This window comes from Adiantum capillus-veneris, chromosome 8, assembly GCF_014529385.1.
Source record: "Adiantum capillus-veneris isolate H3 chromosome 8, ASM1452938v2, whole genome shotgun sequence".
Lineage (NCBI taxonomy): Eukaryota > Viridiplantae > Streptophyta > Polypodiopsida > Polypodiales > Pteridaceae > Adiantum > Adiantum capillus-veneris.
The window spans coordinates 30,350,593-30,370,104 of NC_140938.1; the positions used below are offsets into that span (position 1 = coordinate 30,350,593).

The following is a 19,512-nucleotide window of genomic DNA, read 5'->3' on the forward strand; positions in this document are numbered from 1 at the left end:
TAATAGCTGCAATCCTTGCAACAAGACGTGCAACATCCTCAACATCTCCTACATCCTCAGAACTAGGACGTACATCAATGCCCTGCACAATGTTCCAGACACCCTTTGACACAAGAACATGTTGCATCATATAAGCCCACATAGGGTAGTTGTCCCCATCCAACCTGTCCTCAGCAGCAAACATCTTGAACACATATGTGTTGTTGTTGTCAGCCATGGTAAATGTTGCACCTGATGTGAAAACTGCCCGAAAATAGGAGAAACGGAGCGGGAACAACCTGTGCTATATAGCACAAACCGTAGAAGACTGTAAGGCACCTGTTTTGCAGAAAACGGCACTGATAGAAATTCTACACAAAATGACGAAATAGCATGTGCAGTACTGCCTGTAGTAGAAACGGAGGCCGAAATGAGCCCAAATCAAAATTCTGAGCAGACCGGGAGGATCTAACTTGCTCTGATACCAATTGTTGGAATTAGGGTTGCAGAGAAACACACACAGCTTGGAGAAGAAGATGGAAGCTCAAGGCACACAATAGAAAGTGTATAACTTAGTGTGCAATGGAAAGATAGATAGCCCTAGAGTGATGGGCGTATATACAATGCACGGGGGAAAAAACCTCCTAAAGAGGGGAAAAATGCCCCGGCGGTCCTAGTGTGTTCACACACATCACTACCACATGTATATGGTAACACTGATGATATGAGGCTTCTTGCACTTGTGGTGTGTCCCTTGTGAGATAGTGTAGTTGCTTGCATACTCTGCCAAGCAAAGATTTTCTATGCTAGCTGGTCTTTTTGTGTACTTTGTTACGAGATCATCAAAGAATATGTATGTGTCATCAGGATGAAGTGTTTGCAAGGAAGTCTTCCTCTTTAACAATAGTGTTCTTTGGGTTTGGTAGTCTGCATTGATGAAGATAAATTGTCTGCTTGTGCTATGCAATGGAAGAGATAGTGAAATGTACGTTGCTTGTTGAGCTGTGATTTCTTGAGCATTGATCAAGGAAGGCACCTCCAATTTGCTTAAGGTGCTCCATTACGGGAAGAATCTCTTTCTTGCATTTGTCAAGGATTTTTTTGATTGCTTTGCTTGTGGTCGAATCTGTTTTTGTCATGTATGATGTGCAGTATGCAGCAACTCCATGAGGGTTGAAAATAAAATGAATATCAAGATTGCCATCCCACAATGTGCACATTGTTTTGTTGAAATTTTTTGTGTATATATCTTTTGGTTGTCTTTTGAGCAAAAGTGTTGGTTCTGAGAGTGATACTGAGAGTGTCTCAAGTTACATGTCTTCATCCATGCTTAAAGAGGATAACCAATCATTAAAACTCATTTCAGGGCAATGTGGCAAAGCTGCAAGTTGGCTTTCGAGTTGTGTCTTATTTGCAAGAAGCATGGATTTCCTTTCTTCACTTGGTTGTATCGGGCGCAAGATAGTCGTTTGCTGTGCAGGTGGTCTTGGAAATCCGAAACGGCAATGCTTCTTTCTTTTTGCATGTTCTTCGATGGGAATGGATTTGTACTTTTTGTAGGTCAACACCTAATTCATCTTTGTTACTTGAGATGTATTTATCAACAAAGCAATCACTTCTTTGCCATCAGAAATCCCAAGCTTTGGAGAATTATCAATCCAAATTAATCCATGGTCATGTTGGCTTCCCCTATGCTGAAATTCAGTGACAAAGAAAAAATCCATGATTTAGCCAAGTATTTTTGAATTTCGTTTCAACTCTTTCTTGAGTGCATTGAATCTATGGACATATTATCGAGCTGTAGTGATAGGATCTGCACGAACCAATGCGTGGATATAGTGTGCACTAGATTGGAAATTAGATTCATTGATTTGTGGACTAAGCGTAGCAAGACATTCGTGCAATGGCTTCCATCTTTGCTCTGCACATGATAGAGTGACAAAAAAGGTAGGTTGACCTATTTGTCGAATCATGGCGAAGACATTACGCTTGAGTTTGGCCTTCTAATCAGATGACGTTCGCAAAGATTCAAAGTCATGATATTCTAGTTGGGATGATAGTATTCGCTCAATGTTAGTGTTGTTCTGAACATCTTTTGCGCATAGTTGCATGCCTTGTAATTTTCCCTTACGTAGACGCACCCATATAGAACCAAGCACCTTGCCGATGATAATCTTCATCACTTTGAAGAACAAATTTCAATATCTAAGGCAAAGTGTCTATCCTTGTTTTTGAGCTCCCATTGCGCCACCTTCAAGTAATTTTTTTTCGCAAGGTTTGCGTAGGCTCTTCTTTTCCCAAAGAACAAAGCTGGAAATCATAATTCCTCGCAATCGGCATCATTGAATAGGCTCAAAGGGGAAAATCCTTCACAAGGTGCGACGCTATGGACATGTGCACTGTGATCGATGACTTGTTGTGAAGAATAGATGCCTTGGACAAGGGTGTCTGAATGTTCATTCACTAACTCATCAACCTCATCTTCTTCATGCAACACTACATCTGGACTCATGTGAAAACTAGAAACCCAAGCTTCATTAATGGAGGCTTTGTGCTCTATGTATAAAGGGGTGCCAATCAAATCTTTCAATGCTTGGAGCACGTAAAAGGGACATACACCACCACTAAGGTATGCATGGGCATACTCAAGTTTACACTTAATCTCCACAAGGATTGTAGTGTGCTCATTACTAAAACACGGCAAGATTGCTTGAATTCTTGTTAAGTCTGCCATGACATTAACGACACTGCCTTGCAACCCAAACTGACCCTCATAATTGAGTTCTCGTATTTGAGTGAAAGGAATGCGAAGTGATACAAGGCGTTTCTCAATTGCATTTAACAATGCAATGCTTGCAATACTTTCATTGAGCAGAGAATGTGGATAAATGCAAAAGAGCGGCCTCCTTTGAGATTTCAAGCTTTGCTTGCAAGAGAAACAAACTCTTTTGTCTGCAGCAGAGTTAAATGTTTGCAATCCCGTCAAGGTTTGGAGAAAAGATGCTTCGAGTAGACTGAAACGATGCAAACTCTTTTTGAACACAAGACTACCACGACTTAAACATGCATATGCAGGAGTGTCTTGTATTTCCACTACATATTTCTATTTCCTAGATCTTTTATTTGATTGAGGCACAACATTGTCTTCATGCAACATTTTCCATATTGAGTAAACTTTGTTTTGAATTTGTTTCAAAGCATAAGAAGAACAAACCTGTGTTCGAAATTGAGAAGCTATATGCAATGCTGTCTCATTTGGAAAAGTCTTCACAACATCAACCAATCTAGCGGCAAGATCTTTAGGCCAAGAGCAACGCTACGTTTCTCGATTGAAGCCGATTGTGGAAAAACAAACAATCCACCTTGACAAATAAAGACCAACAAGCCATGAGAAGAGGAAGAAGACCAACACAAGGATTAGCATTGAAGGAATGTTGACGATTTTGTTCTTGAAACACATGAACAATACATTGAAGCTCCAAGACATGGCAAGCTAGAGTGATCAAATTGATTGTTCTTGTACCCATACGTTGGCAAACTAAAGATTCAAGAGTTTTATCGTCAAAATTACAAGCCACATGCTTATCGTTCCACAATTTCAGCCACACACTTGTGATCTCCAAGTCTTGAGAACGAATTTTTGCAACAATATGCTTGGACATAATATTTTCTAGTGAATTGATAGAGATATCTACACCACATACACACAACAATGCCCTTAAAACATCTTGATTACAAGAAGATGTCTTCCAAAAAGTTGAGTCGATTGAACATTGGATGCCATTTATACAAAAAATAGTTTTATCGCCAAGAGGTAATCCCGCCATAATGCTTAGATACAAAAGGATATTCAGCAAAATATGACCTTCCTAGAGGAGTGCAAAGCACATTAGCAAAGCTAGCATCTTCCTATTCCGATTTAAAGCTTGTTCCATACCCTTGTGCATCAATTGAGAAATGCCCAGCTCTCTTCATTCCCACCAAGGAAGCTTTCAAACTCACTAGATCAGTTTCATACAAATGCAAAAAAGAAGAGGGTAGGCGAAGGACTTGGTCAACAATCTTCCCGTGCAAGGTGACGGAAATACCTTTATCGTCACGAGGAACTAGCTTTGCTTGAAGAGTAGGAACTTTCCAAATTTCAACAACTTTGTTACAAGAGAAACAATGAGGCTTTGAGCTTTGGCGACTGACTTGGGCAGATTTGCAAACTCCACATAAATACACCAATCCAACGCTGTTGACGTTAACAACCTCAAGAGAACCGAACACCTGAAATTAACCTAAAAAAATCACACGGTGCACAATCAATGCAAACAACCTACGAATAAGAACTCACCATTTTTCCAAATCCCATATTGGCAATTTGCTTAACACGGATATCTTTGAAAAGCAACTTCAATTGAGAGGGCAATGGCAGCAGAATAGTGTAGTTCACGACAAACAATGTGTTGGAGAATTGTTTGAAGACATTTATGTTGTGAACCACACAATCATAAAATCCATTCTCTTTGACTTCATTGGATATGTTATAAAAGTCAGCCTTTCGAGAAGGTACAAACAAAAGCTACAGCAATAACAAATAATCAAAACACTATTAAGAAGACTTAGAGCTGCGTATAGAAGCTTACCGTTGCTCTATCAACATCAGCAAGACCATCGGCAACAATAAGTCTAGTGCCACTGACATAATAATCAATATCTAATTCTCCTAAATGATTTTCTCGTATTAAACTGATCATTTAATGTGGGGAAGGCCAGGGGAGAAAAAGCTAGAATATTGGTTAAGCTAGCAGACCGGCCACAGTAGGGATCCAAAGGAGGGAAAATAGGGATCCAAAGGGGGGGCCATCTGCAAAAGAGCCATGTGCAACAATGGGCTAAAAAGACCCTAAGGTTCAGCCCATTAAGACTTCCAAAATGCTAAGGTTCCAAAATTCAAAGGTTGTGTCCAAAGGTCAACCCTAGGGAAAATTGGATGCTTTGTGTGTGCCCTAAAAGTCTTTGCACATCCCTACATGGGAGGGGGCGAGCCCTAAAGGTAGGGGATGAGAGAGAAAGCCACACACACACACACGCAGGCTCCCTTTACACAAAGGGAATGAGGGACACATGTCAGCTCCCTAGGCCAGATGCCCACAAGGTGTGCCCAATTTCTATTGGATGACCCTTGAAGTGGACCAATGAAAATTAAGCTAGAGTAAATATAGTTTAATTAATTTTAAAAATTTTAATAAAAGAAATCAATGAGAATTAAGTCTCCTAGAAGACTATTGGGCAGTCTCCCAAGGGGTCCAATGAGCATTCACGAGCCCCATGGCTTGCCTGATTCCTATTGGCCAGGAGGCAAAGGGGTCCAATGAGAGTTTAGTTTAATTATTTAATTACCTAAATCTCTCACAAAAGGGGAAAGGGGGACACATGTTAGAAGGCTATCACTTATGCTGCTTAATTGTAATTGGCTTGACTTGGGGAGGGCCAATGAGGCTTCAGGAAGAGCATTTAGCAAGAGGGCTCGCCCAAGAGAGAGAGGGGGCTGATTTTTGCAAGGCATTATCACACACACACTCACACAAGCTCATGTGTGAAGAAAGAGAAGACTATCTCTTCCCAAGCTTTAATGGAGAACTCATCACCTACTCCAAGCTTGTGAGATAGAAGCCTACATCAACACTCTCTTGGCATGTGGATGCAAATCCAACCAAGAGCCAAGCTTCAATACATGCTCATCTCCTCTACCAAGCTAATTACTAAGCTAAGCTATGCTACATATGAGTGATTATGTGAGGAGATGTACATCTTTCTCGTAAGATACTCCTTCTTCCTCTCAATCTACTCTCATACCCTGCTAGCTCTCACCATCTTCGAAGGTGTGTGAGGTCTTGGGTCTGAGAATGGGGATAATTCAAGTTGTGTTTGTTAAGTGTTTTGCTTAGTGCATGAAGTTTCCATCTTCATTGTACTAGCTAGTCTTGAAGGAACACAAAGAATTGTATTGTACAATGTCTCTCTTGATCGGAGAAACCATAATACAAAGCCTTTTGGAGGGGGGACCGGCTCCATGAAAATCCGGTCCTCAACTGTTGTCAATAGCTTAATTGCTCTCTCTTTTGAAAGTATTGTCGATGCTATCTAACTAGGTGTTATGCTTTTTGTTGCTCTCTCCACCCAAGCACTCTTGTAATTCTCATTAGGAATCTACTCTAATGAAATGCCCACTATGTTTATGCTAATTTCCGCTACACATAAGTTATTAGGCCATTAAATGTTACAGCCACTACTGCCATCACTTTTGGCCATGTTCTCCACCTTGATAACAGTAAAAGCTACAGTAGCCACACCATCTTCAATTGAAGAAGTCCATGATGAGACAAGATCTTTTATCTTGTGCTTGGGAAAGAGAGTGAGCACAAAGTCGAAGGAGCCTTTACAATAGATGTAGTTGCATCAGCATAGAGAGCAAGCTGACAAGTGCCTCCATCACTAGGATTCTTTTTTTCCTCACAACAGGCCCCTCAATACGTAAAAAATCACCCACCACAAATGTGTTGACAAACTGTTCGATATAATTTTCTGCCACAACAAAAGTGATAGTATGATGTGCAACCTTGTCCACAAGATCAACCTTCAAAAATCTGCTATAATTTGCTTTTTGGATTTTATATGTGCCATACTTTGCGAGCACCTTGCCAACGAAGACAAAACGGTAGTTAATAGCATCAGAAAGCTCAGATATAAGAAGCTCAGGCGTAGATTGACTCAATGCAAATTGAGATCCAAAGGAATCAACTATAGGTCTTGGCTCTTCTTTAATAGATGCTAAGTCCAATGAACGACTCACACCGGCGGAGGGAGTGGCAATCCCGGAAGAGCTAAGCGGTGTTCGCCCTACAACACATGGCACATGATACTATTATTATCAATATCACATTCGTAAGCCACAGAAATTGGAAACAAATCTAACCTCTCACAGAGGCCATCCCTCTTGCAATACTAAGGACCTTTTGAACAGATTTTGGAGACGTTTTCTTGAGCTTGGCTTTGGGACTAAGCTTTTTAAATGGTGAGTTTGGAGAATCCACTGAACTACTTGACAATCCATGGCCCCCACTTCCAGACACAACTTCGTGCAAGTTTTCAGTACTAGGAGCTGCACTTAAAGTTTTGAAGTAGTCATTGCTTGAATTTGTTGTGAAAGCATCTATAATCAAGATCAAATTCAAGACAATTTCCAAAACAAGCAAGACAACAAGACTCTTAGGCAACAAAAGAGGAAACGAAATGCAGAGGTATATTACCATCCATATTCGAATCCATAGGGCCTTGCTATAGAGAGTAATGCTATCGCTTTGATAAAAGATGTGGCTGTAAAGTTTAAGAGACTGTACTATAGAGGGAGTATAACTCTCAACAAGAGTGATCTCAGAATAGGGAAGCTTGTAAAACGTGATAGTTCTTCAAAATACCTTTAGCTTTTTTATACTTACAACTCAAAGAGTGAAACTTGATGCATAATCTTGAGTATTTCAAGAAAGATAGTTTGAAAGTTCCACTCAAAGGTTGGCAGCAAATGTAGATTTTTACATTTGTTATCATCTATCATTATATAATATTGGGTCACGGCCTGTGCACTCCATAGAGAGAGAAAGAGAAAGGGCTCCTCTTTTCATTAACTCTACCTCGACTTTTGCGATAATAATAAAAGCTACAAACATAAATGAATTTTAACTCAACTATTATTAGAGAGGAGAGAGAGGAGAAGAGAGGTGCAACCTAAATAAACTCAACTATTATTAGAGAGAGGAGAGAGGTGCAAGGTTGCAAATGAAATGAGAACTACAACTAAAGCAAATTAGGGCAACTAAAGAAGAGAAACTAATAAATTAGAACTTTATAAAGATTTGAAGTAAATGATTCTAAATCACCACATCAAAACGGATTTATTTCCATTCTTACTTTACAATATTAACAATGAACCTTGAGATCATTGAATATAATATTCAAAGTTAAATCATTTTCTTTTTTTTCTTACATTAAAAAAATAACCACAGAGCCATAAATTTTCAATGTCAAATCCCCAAACCCTAACCACATGCTCAGCTAGTCCAAATAATCCATCAATAGGATTAAATCATGGACCAAGATTGCATAATAGAATGTGGATTTAATCGTCTTAGATTAAGAGCTCCTTGACACAATACCAAAATAAATTTTCTATAGCAAACTAAAGCACAAAATCTATCAACAAAATAGACAAACTTCGAGAAATAAATAACTTCGAAAACATTGCGCAATTTTAAACTCCATCAACACCATAAAAGTTACATCTACAATCTTCAAATTATTCAGCCCGCAACATACTGTGCTTGACGTCCACATACAATCAGCCAACCAAACCATGCAATCCCGTCAATGGCTCCGTACCACCCTGCAAGAAACAGAGTAAAACAGTAAATAAAATAGCCAACTGAAATCAAAGCAACAAATTAAATTAAAAAAACTTCTCTTTGATGCATACCGGAAATTAACACAAAGATGTCGTCGACAAGCCACATACGACACCGAACCGCCATAGACCGACAGGCGGGACGACACAGCAGAGCAGCGCAACACACCACAGCAGAGCTGCACAACAGAACGACCCGATCCACCACAGACCGACGGAGAGGAGGACAATGCAGCACGACAACACCGGAAATAGCAGCAGCACAACAGATGCGCGTCCAAGGTCCGTCACAGATCAACGAAGGGGACGTCCTAACAGAGCAGCACAACCCCGATGCACAGAGTAGCATGGCACCACGTCTTCAAGACCTGCTTCAGATCGGCGAAGGGGACGAGCAAACAGAGCAGCACAACCCCGAGGTACAGAGCAACACAGCACCAAGGCATGACCTGAATCCACCATAGACCAGCGAACCAAGAACACGAGGCACCCACAGAGAAGCACAACAGAGCACAAGCGCGGCCCAAATCCGATATAGATCGGCGAGCAGGACAGCAAACCACAACAACACAAGACCGCGGAGAGGCAGGGCATTGAATCATGAAGGAGTACGAGCGGAAGTGCGACGCGAGAGAGAGTGCGAGAAGAAGAGCACGACGATATGGTGAACTCGCTCTAGTGTAATGTGTAGAGCATAGTGAGTTCTTATTAGGTTTTTACATATATTCTTTTGTAAAAACCTAATAAGAACTCACTATGCTCTACACATTACACTAGAGCGAGTTCACCATATCGTCGTGCTCTTCTTCTCGCACTCTCTCTCACGTCGCACTTCCGCTCGTACTTCTTCAACTGGTATCAGAGCTCAGATCGAGACTCGGGACAGCACTGCAGGAGGCTAGAGTCACCAACTCAGATTGGAGTGAAATTCGACAGGCGAAGACACGGCCCCAAATCTCGTGGGACAGCCCGAAGGACTTGGTGTTGTCAAAATTTCATTCTGAGGTCATCTCGGCCACCATTCGGCTTCGACAAAGGTCTACGCAGGCCATTTTCGACTACGTGGTCTCGACGGGCGCAGATCCGACTTTGCAAATTTGGGGTTTTCGGCCTACGACTGCAGGTGCTGAGGATATCGACACTCCCAGAGTGTTGATTTGTGGCTGTCTACACATTGAAGGACGGCTCACAGTTCTTGGAGGCGTGTCACATTCGACACCGGCGCATCTACACACAGACTGTAGGCGACATCCACTAGTTCATCAGGTAGCTTGTGTTTGCTGCTTGATATTCCAGATTTCATCCTAATATTGCAGGTCCTTCCACATGGGATGTATTGTCAGAGATGATGTATGTCTGTTGAGGGTTTGCTGGCTGTGAGTCACGCAGCAAACAACCGCCAGCGGTTACAGCATACAATGGGAAATTTGTGGATGTATGACTTTGTGGGAAGTCTATGTACTGTCAGATTTACTGCAGCCTTTGTTGAGGGTCGAGTGAGGTTTTATTGAGCTGGGGGATTCTCGAATGTTGAGATCCTTTCGGTGATACAGGTCTTGGAGCGATCCCTCGAGCACCCTTAGATAGGCAGTTAGGATGTATTGACTGTGAGTTAGACAGTTGGGATTGCATCTTTGCTTTACTGCCGTTTAGGCATTGTCGTAGTCTATGCTTACAGGACAGTGACAGGACAGTCAGAGACAGTACAGGTGCAGGACAGGTTTACCCACAGCTTACAGTGTTAGCGAGACAGTGGTTTTTTGAGCTGTTTTTTTTTTGGTCTGTTTTTAGTACACCAGAGCCATTTTACAAAGGAGACTCTGCCAAAATTTCTGCAGAATCTAAAGCTTTCTTGGTTTATTTGACAGGTTGATATTGGTTCAGAGGTCAATTTACAGGGGAAACCCTGCCGAATTTTTCCCAGGAAAGTAAACTACTGTGAAGCATAGCTATGGCTGGATCACAAGACACTGTTCTGATACCAATTGAAGGGGATCAGGGAGCACCACAGACGGAGAGTGAGAGAGAGAGAAGGAGACACACATGATGTGGGTGGGGAGACTGTGAAGTGGCAGCTCCCCCTATACAGTATACTCACTATAAGTATAGGGTAACAGTGGGCGGGCGCCCATGATCTGGGCGACCGGTCAAGGCACATAGGCCTTAACCCCAACAAATCACGCCCAATAACGCCATAGACCAGCGAGAGGAACCACGCTAGACAAGCCATCCATTCCTCAACAAGCGCATGCAAGAAGCAGGACAGCAGAGCACAAGCGCGGGCCAGAACCGCCACAAGCCGGCAAGCAGGGCGACATGCCGCCATGGCTTCATGCACGAAGCAGGACATCAGAGCAGAAGCGCGGCCCAGAACCACCACAAGCCGATGAGCAGGACGACAGACGAGAGCAACACAAGAGCGCGCAGAGGCACCCCATGCACAACGCGCACGCACGACCAAGAACCGCCATAGGCCGACACCCTTGAGCACGCTTTGCTAAACCTACTAGGGCTTCATGAGACCTAAACCTAATGAGAGCTCCCTCCATGGAGTTCAAGGAGTCTCCACTCCAAAAGAGGTAAGAATGAAATGCATCCACTCATTATATGCCCTCCCACCAACCTCACTTTAAGGCTTCCAGCTTGCAAAAACGCCTCATTCAAGGCTTCCAGCTTGCACCTAACTTTTAATTTCTAGGACCACTCAAAAGGCACGGAATCCAATGAGCCTATCCTCTCAAGAGCCACTCAAAACTATATAGGTTATTTTTTATTTCTTACTTTTATTTTTAAAATACATGTGACATTTTTCACTAAGGCAAAAGGGAAACCACCACTATGGCCTTAGCCCTTTGAGCAGGCCAAAAAAAGGGGAATTTACCAAAATAACCCTCTAATTTGTGGAAATTCCCAAAAATACCCCTCACATTTCAAAAATTCCCAAAATGCACCCCGTATTTTATAAAAATTTTTCAAAATGCCCTTAAAATTTTCCAAAATTCCCAAAATACCGAGACTAAACATCTCCAAACACAATTTCTTTTGTGCCTTTTCGCAAGAAGATTGGTTGTCTATCATAGTAAGATGTTAAAACAAGAATTTGAGCTGGTTATATAGGCTTTGACGATGAATTGTTTCATTATTTTTTGAGAAAAATGCCTTTTTTTGTTAGCTAATTTACGAGAAATTATGTGTTCAACAATCCAAAATGGATCTCAATTGTCAAACAAATAAACTTTAATAAATCCAGAGCAATCCACCCAAAATAGACACAAGGGTATTTTGGGAATTTCCACAGATTAGAGGGGTACTTTGGTAATTAGTACGGCCGGCCGCCTTCGGCGGTCTCTCCCTCTTTATCGTGCGCAGAGGATTTTTGGACTGTAACCTTCATTTCACAATTCTCGACACGTATATAGTGCACTCTCTCTGCTGCTGTTATAGAATACATATAGATTTCCCCTTAAAAGAACCATATTGATAGGTTTGCGGTTTTATTACACAAAATCTTTATAGATCCTAGATGCCGAGTGAAGCCTCGGCTAACCTGTGCACGGGCGGCAACCAAACAGTCCCCAAAACTCTTAAAGAGAAGCGAACTCGGCTGAACGCATTCAAAATTTCAAACAAGTTGGAGTAACCACCTCACCGAAGGGATTTTGGTGCCCCACCGTCGCCCGCACGTGTAATAAAAAAAACACCTCTGCATCAGCTCCTACACGCAGCACTTAACCCAAACCCGCCCTTTCCTCAACTGTTCTCTGCCTCTGCCTTCGCTCGCGTCATGTGTTTTTTGTTGGATTTTTTTCCCAACAGCTTCGTCGGCATCTACTGAAGATTCGCCCCATTTCAGATTTTGCTAAAATCCTTGCTTTAGTGTTGCACATTGCAGACCGTAAGAGTGTTAACATTCCGGACAGGCAACTCCTGAAGAACTCCTTGTGCTTTTAATCTCTCCCCCTCTTCATTTCGTGTTTTTAGGCCAAGAGGCCACATCTAACTCCCCCTCTCTCTCACAGCGGAGCGAAGGCTTCTTCTAGAAAGTGCAGCGCCTCTCTCTCTCTCTCTCTCTCTCTCTCTCTCTCGCGAGGCAGGGCTGGTGCGCAATGCAAGGCGTTTGGCTTGATGTTTTTTTGTGTGTGTCTCTCTCTCTCTCTCTCTCTCTCTGCGCAAGGCAAGGCAGGGCCGCTAGGAATTTCTCTTTGCCGGATGAAGAAGGGGACAGAGAGAAAGGAGGAGGGGAGACTGGATGAAGGGGGGGATCGCTTGCTAGGGTTGTTGTAGATGGTGGGGGTTGGAGGATCTAGAGAACGAATGAAGAAGCGGGGACAAGGCTAATAGGGATTTTTTATTTTATGTTCGAGAAAGCGAGCATAGGTGAGGATAAAATGCCCTCGCTTGTCGGCCACAACTTGCTCCCTATCCATGATGAGCATATCCTGCAATCAATGCACTTCAAGTGATAACATTCCAGACATACATGTCGACCAAGGCAGTGCCACATGCCTTCAAGACGGAAGAATAGGTAATTGCATCTCCTTGTCATTGTCTCGCACGGAGTTGGCTAGGGGGGTTGTAGGGCCCAAATTTGGGGCACGGAGCGGCTTTGATCGCAAGACCTCTCGCTTGCCACACAAAAGCAATACCATCATTCTAGCGAACGTCGTTGCCAGTATCGGCATAGCAGACGATCACACCCTAGTTTACTTGCCCCTAGTTCACTCCCAGTTTACCCCTTACTTCACCCCTAGTTCACTTGACGATCCGACAATTGAGATTAAAACCACTTCTCCCTGCCAAATTTGGGCCTTGGATCCCCTCTGGGACATACCCCCGTGTCATATATGACAAGGATTGCATATGGAGAGATGCCCTCGCTTTGCATCTAGTGAAAATGGTATAGGGCTCTCAAGCTCTGCCACATTTGGCATACATGTTGACCAAGACAGTGCCAAGCATGACGCTTTTTTAAACAACTCCTGATGACTAACAATATCATCATGAACATTTTGGCCCATGTCAGCATCTGGCATAGTGCCACATGCCTTGAAAATGCAAGCGTAAGTGATTGCATCTGGAGAGATGCCCTTGCTTCACATCTGCCGAAAACAACCCAGTGCTTCTATGCCCCGTCACATTGATGGGCATATCTTGGAATCAGTGTGTTCCAAGTTACGACTTTTCAGAGAAGAAGCTCATCAACGACTTGTTGAGCTTTGAGAAGCTCTGACAGGTAAAGGTATTGACTAGCGGGTGACTAGCTAATTAAATCGTTGTTGCACTTAAATTATATCGTCACCGCAACAATGTCAGCGACGATGAAAGACACTTTGCTTTCAAAAAGCTAGTAGAGCAGCACATAGTTGAAAAGCAAAGCAGGGCAACCGTACGATTATGGCAGTAATCAAGCAATAGTCAACTCCTCTACGTGGACGACCCTACAGGGTGATTTGTAGAAAAGGCCTTAGGCCAAACAAGTAAAAAGGGATCAGTGTTGTATCTTTTACTTCATGTGCTCAAAGCTTTGTAGCATCTCTCCATTTCTTTGCAAAGCTTTTTCCCAAAGCTCTACAACTTCGTCACACAATTAGAATTAGAGTTAGATGATGTGTAAAGGAGAAGAAGTTGCAGAGGAGAATCTCTAAAAATGCAGAGAGATTTGTTTCGTGCACGAAGATGCTTGCACCCATTAAAAAAAAAAAGATTTAAAAACCATACCTATTATGGTGTGGAGTTGACACCGTCCTCCACATAATTAATAATAGCATAGGGATATGCCCTTCCCCCACCACTTTTATCCCCTTTAATTTTGGAGGGGGACTTATGCTTCTTCTGAGTGCTAGAGGGACTTTTTTTTCCTCAAACATCATAGCTACATGTAACTAAATCATTACCTCTAAGCTTGTGCCATCTGATGAGCTTATTGTCATGGATGTCATGTCACGCCTGCATCCTACCCTTCATTGTATGTGCCACTTCTCATTTTGAACAACCATTCTTTCATTTGACATTTGATGCCCCCCATACCAATTTTTCACAGCAAACGAATTGTCTCAACCATTTGCATACAACACGCACGCTTTCAACCCGCACACACTCAACACAAGTATATGTGCCAATGACATATTGTATCCTTAGGAAATGCCACTTGCATGCTCACAACCCACACACTTGATTCCATGTTTCTTACATCGAACAATTCACAACCCTCCTTTTATATGCATATGTTAGTCAACATAATTGTTCCTAGGCCAACCCACCTTGCAATGACTAGTACATCATCTGCTTGTCTAAACTATTCAACATTCCCAACCAAAGTATACCACAATCTTATTGGCGATGGAGTCAAGTTGTTATACATATCCATTCTCCATGTAAGAGAGTATATCTCAACATCTTTACAGACCTCATTCTCCTTTAATGGGCCCTGTATTAGGCACTATACGTGACTACATTTGGGACTCATCCACTCCTCTCATTTTGGAGTATATCTCAAGAGCCTTGCTCACTTCATTGACCTTTGACATCCTGATAGGTCGTCGATCATGCAGATGTATGCAACCATGTTGGGGATGCATCCCCTTTTCTCCACGTGTGAGTATGTCTCAAGAGCCTTGCCAACTTCATTGGCCTTGGATAGGCCATTTACTAAGCTTTGGTATGTGATCACATATGAGGTGCATCCCCTCTTCTCCAGATGAATGAGTATGACAACAACGATGTTGACTTTTTTGCCCTTCAACAAGACACCTATTAGGATGTTGTAAGTGATATATGACAAGGGCCTCATTGATTTTCTTCACCTTTAGCAAGGCATGCACTAGGATTCTCTAAGTGATGGTGTTTTGGATCTTTGAAGCAATCGGTGTTTGAATGCTTTTGCTTCTAGCTATGAGCTTGACATAAAGGTGAGAGATTCCTTTTACATCATTGTTAATCTCCTTGCCTTCACCATCGAAAGCAAAAGCATTTACTCACCCATTGTTCTGGGTCTCAACCCTAGTCGACAGGTTTAGCAAGCAAGCACACTTTATTCCTGTCAAAAAGACTATTAAGGCACACCAAATGGCAATTCTCTTCATATCACAGATTTTCAAACACCATGGATTACCAACATCCATCGCGTCAGATAGAGATCCTAGAATGACCAATAATTTCTAAAAAGGTCTCTTTGAAAATCTAGGAACAAGATTGAATTTCTCTTCGGCCTATCACACACAAACGGATGGCCAAAGTGAGATAGCCAATCTTACGATACTCGATCTACTAAAAACTTATGTTACAGAAGTAGATCGACGCTCACAATGGGAAAAGTACTTACCTCTTGTAGAGTATGCCTACAAGAATACTGTACATACTTCTACAAGAAAAGCACCTTTTAAAATCATTGAGGGAAGACTTAAAAGTCCCTTGCTACTCAAAGTACATGGAAAGATCTTTGTTGCCGATGAGTATAGCCGTGACCTACAAGAATCTTTTCAAAAGATTAAGGAGGCTATATCCATCTCTCAACAAAGGCAAAAAATTGATGTTGACAAGCACAGAAGGGTCTTAAAGTTCAAAGAAAATGATCAGGGTCTTACTTAAGTTTCCTAAGGCTCGATTAAGGCAAACGATGGGCAAAAATCTTGCGGGCCATCAAAAGTATTATGCCAAGCTAGAAAAAAGATACTATGGTCCTTTCCAAATTTTGCAGCCTATCAATGAGACGGCTTATCAACTCAAGTTGCCCAACCATTGGTTCATACACAATGCTTTTCATGTGAGCCTACTCAAGCCCTACAAAGGAGAGCCACCAAGTGAACCAATTATTGAAGACCCTCCCAAAGTTGAAGACCAAGAAGAGGTGCTACAACCCAAAGCTATTCTTTGACATGAAGACAAGGTACTACGACATGGTAAGATTATCTGACGATATCTTATTAAGTTCAAAAATTATCCTTTTGAAGATGCTAGATGGATGCAAGGAATACTGCTTAAGGATAGTATGAACCTTGTCAATGCTTACAAGGCTACATTAAAGTAAGCACATATACAAATTTCTTTTAAATGACCAATGTTTTTGTCTTATAAGATTAGTTCTCTTTTTATTGTGCACAAATTTAAATACTATGCATGCTTAGAATCATGTTTGTGACGACGTCTCTCAAACACCAAGTAGAATTTGTCATTCTACTTGGCAGAATGAAATGGACTAAAGAGCAGACATGCTTGTGGCAGCTATGTCTCCCAAGCACCAAATGGATTAGTCATCCATCTTGGAAAGATGTCATAGGGTAAAAAGGGATCCTCTTCCCGCTAAGTAAGATTGACTAATGACTAAGGCTTTATCTCTTCTACCTTATAGTCGAGGATGACTGTGATTTCAAGAGAGAGGTAATGGCATAAAATCTAATATCTAACCAACCCAAATGATTTTCTTATATTAAACTGATCATTTAATGTGGGAGAATAAACGGGAACAAGTGTTAGGATATAGACATGTGCTTATAGATCCATCTCAACATGGGGCCAATGGTAAAGGGTCCCAAATGAGAGATGGTCCATCAAAGAGAAAGGCTAACCAATGGAGCATAAATACCTTAGGGTTAGCTTCATTTAAGACCTCCAATAGTTAGTGTTAAAAGTCCTTTGACCTTATGTAAGATAGGGCTGTGCTTGAGGTGGGAACCCAGCCCAAGCTTGAGGTGCTTGACATGCCTGAGGATTGAGATGCTTGAAGTGCTTGGCGATTAAGATGCTTGAGGTGCTTGTCATGCTTGAGATGCTAGGGCTGAACTTGAAGTGAGAACCTAGCCCAAGCTTGAGGGGCTTAAGGGCCAAGCTTGTGGTGAGAACTAGGCCCAAAGGTTGAGGGGCTTGAGGTGGCACAAAAGTGAAAGTAATCCCTACAAGGAGGGGGCGAGCCATGCAAGAAGGGGGGGTGGTTGCTTTAACCACTCTCTCTCCCAAAGGGCACCCCTTGTCCAAGAGGCAAGTAGGACACATGGCAAGCCCCTAGCTAGGTTACCATCATGGTGTGCCTAAAGCCTATTGGTTGGCCTTCCAAGGGGTCCAATGATAATTTAGTGGATTTAATTAATTGTTTTTGCATTTATCGAGCCCTCTCTCTCTCAAAGGGGAAAGGGAGACACTTGTCCCAAGGCTACCCTTGTTGCTTGGTATGACTCTTGCTTGTGATGGCTAGGCCCTGGAGGGGTCCAATGAGCTTCAAGCATGAGCTACAAGGGGGGGGGGGGGGGTCGACCAAAGCAAGTAGGGGGCCTGCTTAAGGGGTATACTCTCCCACACACTCTCATTATTACTGTGTGAAGTGCAAAGTGCAAGAGATCCCTCTCCTTCTCCAAGCAAGTAGAGAGGTTGAGAGCCTACACCAACACTCTTGGCTATGGAATGCAAATCCAACCAAGAGCCATGCTTCAATGCTTAAGCTTGCCATCTTCTCCATCTTCATTACTATGCTATTATGTATGCTAGCAAGAAGAGTGATGATAAGTGAGGAACTAGTCCTTTCTCCTATGAAATGTTTCTTCTTCCTCTTCCCTACCCTCATTCCTTGCTAGCTCTCTCCACCTTCGAAGGTGTTTGAGGTCTTGAGACTGAGGCTTGGGATAGTTAATGCTTTCCATAAAGTTTATGTTATTCTCGTGATGTATGAAGCCTTCCATCTTCATTGCATCACCTAGGTCACAAGGAACACAAAGATTTTATTGTAACAAGTCTCTCTTGATGGGAGAAACTCTAATACAAATGCCTATTGGAGGGGGGACCTCTTGCAAAAGTATTGTTCATGCCAAGTAACTAAATGCTATGTTTATGTTTCTACCATCAATTATGTTCAATGCTCACAAAGTAATTTTCACAAAAGTACTGTCTCTCCGCTACTCTCAAGTTAATAGGCCAATTCCATTACATATGTAAAATCTATTTTCACCCAATTAAGGATTGTAGCTCTCATGTTGTGGAGTGACAACCAATATACATCAAATAAAATCTATGATGGTGTGAAATGCAAGACTTCAAGTATCTTTATATACCCAATAAGGCTAGTGTAGGACATTCAACCCTTGACTAACGACTCATTTTTAGTATATGCTCATCTTCTACAACCAACATCAGTCCCTTTAAGAACCAGTGGCTTCGTCGCAACAATGAGCATGACCCTTAAGAGATTCAATTTTTTTTAGCATTGTACCTTTGTCTTAGGACAAGGATTTTAATTTTTAAAGATGTGGTTAATAGTAAGAATCATGGTCAGCCCAAAAATAGGATCTATGACTTTTGTAACCTTAGGTCAGCTCACAAGGAGAAGTGATTGTACCCGATGCTAGGATACACTCCCCAAGAATCTGCCTAGTCAAAAGGCTAAAAGTGCCATAATTTTTACTTTATACAAATTGGCATGCCGAGATTTTTTAGTTTCTAGGTGGGCCAGTCGAGAAAATAAAAAAGGCCCACATGCTTACCGACTCATGTGGTTTTTACAAGTTACAAAGAGGGTTATATTAATATTTAACAAAATTACGTGTTTTTGAAGTGTAATCACTCAACATTATTAACGTGTTCACGTGTTCATGATCATGTTAATGAAATCCTTGCATAAGGGGGTTTTATGCATGATTTTCTATAGCCTTTCCCCTAAGCCTTGGTATTTCAGAGTGATTGTTTCTCAGACCCAAGATTCACAATTAGTAGAGAAACACGTAAGAATTGTTTGTATCCCAAGGAAATGAATTAAGTACTTGTGTGCTGCTTGAGAGCCTTAGCTTCCGCAAGCATGTCTGCACATTAGTCCTATCAATCTTTCATAGTAGAGTGACAAGCTCTACTTGGTGTTCGAGAGACGTCGTCTCCGCAAACTTGATCTAAGCATGCATACTACTTCATTTTTGTGCACAATAAAGAAAAAGAGAGTCTTATAAGACAAATTTTTTTTTTCATTTTTAACATTTGTACATTTGCTTACTCTTGGGAAGTATTGTAAGCATTGACAAGGTTTAGGTTATCCTTTAATTGTATGCCTTGCATCCATCTAGCATCTTCAAAAGGATAATTCTTAAACATAATAAGATATCGTCAAATAGTCT

At 41.8% G+C, this 19,512-nt stretch overlaps 2 pseudogenes across 1 annotated transcript; both read right to left on the reverse strand.

Annotated features, from left to right (window-relative positions):
- Positions 1-6,265: 6,265 nt before the first annotated feature.
- Positions 6,266-7,280, reverse strand: LOC147451888 (uncharacterized; annotated as a pseudogene).
- An 800-nt stretch (positions 7,281-8,080) lies between these two features.
- On the reverse strand, positions 8,081-9,037 carry LOC147451889 (uncharacterized; annotated as a pseudogene). Its single transcript, XR_015188847.1, has 2 exons — positions 8,498-9,037; positions 8,081-8,407 (listed from the first exon to the last, which is right to left on the reverse strand). The product of XR_015188847.1 is annotated as an uncharacterized LOC147451889 (transcript).
- Positions 9,038-19,512: the final 10,475 nt, after the last annotated feature.